The sequence below is a fragment of the Cebus imitator genome, unplaced genomic scaffold (genome assembly GCF_001604975.1).
Source record: "Cebus imitator isolate Cc_AM_T3 unplaced genomic scaffold, Cebus_imitator-1.0 Scaffold101, whole genome shotgun sequence".
NCBI classification, from domain to species: domain Eukaryota; kingdom Metazoa; phylum Chordata; class Mammalia; order Primates; family Cebidae; genus Cebus; species Cebus imitator.
The window spans coordinates 5,773,891-5,775,112 of record NW_016107416.1 but is presented as its reverse complement, the minus strand read 5'-3'; the positions used below and the strand labels follow the sequence as shown (position 1 = coordinate 5,775,112).

Here is a 1,222-nt window from a genome sequence, read left to right as displayed (position 1 = left end):
AAAAAAAAAAAAAGAAAAGTATGAGCTGTTTATCTTCTTAAATCGTTTATGTCTATAAAATGGATGAAGTCAAAAGAGCTTCAGTTAAAGCCCACTTTTTTCTAGTGCTAGATTTAAGTACTTTGTCCAGCTGGGTAAATAGGAAAAGTTATGCTAAGATATGTATCTGGGATAATTATAATTAATAATTATAATAACAATGGCTAATGATTATTTAGCTTTATTATGTGTGCTAAGCACTCTGGTTTTACATGCATTATCTTTTGTTCTTGCTACCACCCTATGAGATGGTATTGTTATCTCATTTTACAGCTGAAGACTGAAGCTTGGGTATATTAAATAGCTTGCCCAAGGCCACACAGCAAAAGACACAGACTCAAACATACTTCTTACTCACTCCAAAGCCCATTGTTCTTGACTGCAACATGTCATTTCCTCTCATTAATACGGATTCCATAGGTTGTTACTTCTTAGTATTGAGTTTCATGGTTAACACATTTTTCTATTTTCTCTTCAGTCTGCTTTTATAATGTCATGGTGATTTATGTGGCTTTTTTTGTGTGTGTAAGTTATACATATATGCACACTTTTGGAATGAGGGAGGTCTCAAGAGATACAATAGATTCGCATTGATGTTCCGTATTCATTATCCTAACAGCATCTGCAGTGTTCAATCAACTAAATTATTCCAGTAATAGGAGACAAAACTACCAGCTTTCATAATTTTTAATTGTCAAAACAGAAAGGAATCAGAATAAGGGTCACTGAGAATTAAAAAAAAAAAAAGGCAGTAAAAATCTTAGTTAATTTAAACGATAATTAAAGGTAGATAAAGTTTGTTGGTTTTTGTTTTCTTTTTTTTAAAAATCTAAGAACAGGTGTGGTAGCTCACACCTGTAATCCCAGCACTTTGGAAGTCCAAGTTTTGGGGGTGGCTTGAGCCCAGAAGTTGCAAACCAGTCTGGGCAACGTAGCAAAACCCCATCTCTACAAAAAATTACAAAAATTAGCTGGGTGTGGTGGTGCATGCCTATAGGCTGAAGTGGAAGGATCACCTGAGCCCGGGAAGTTTGAGGCTGCAGTGAGCCTTGATTGCACCACTGCATTCCAACCTGGGAAACAGAGCAATACTTTGTCTCAAAACAAACAAACAAACAAAAACTATGTTCACAGTTTTTTTTTTCTGTTATTATTTTCTGTTTTCACTAAAGACTCAGCCCAA

At 35.1% G+C, this 1,222-nt stretch overlaps 1 protein-coding gene across 3 annotated transcripts in view; it reads left to right on the top strand.

Moving 5' to 3' along the window:
* Nucleotides 1-1,222, top strand: part of NDUFS1 (NADH:ubiquinone oxidoreductase core subunit S1) — a 56,362-nt gene that overhangs the window by 37,724 nt on the left and 17,416 nt on the right. The window lies entirely within an intron of this gene.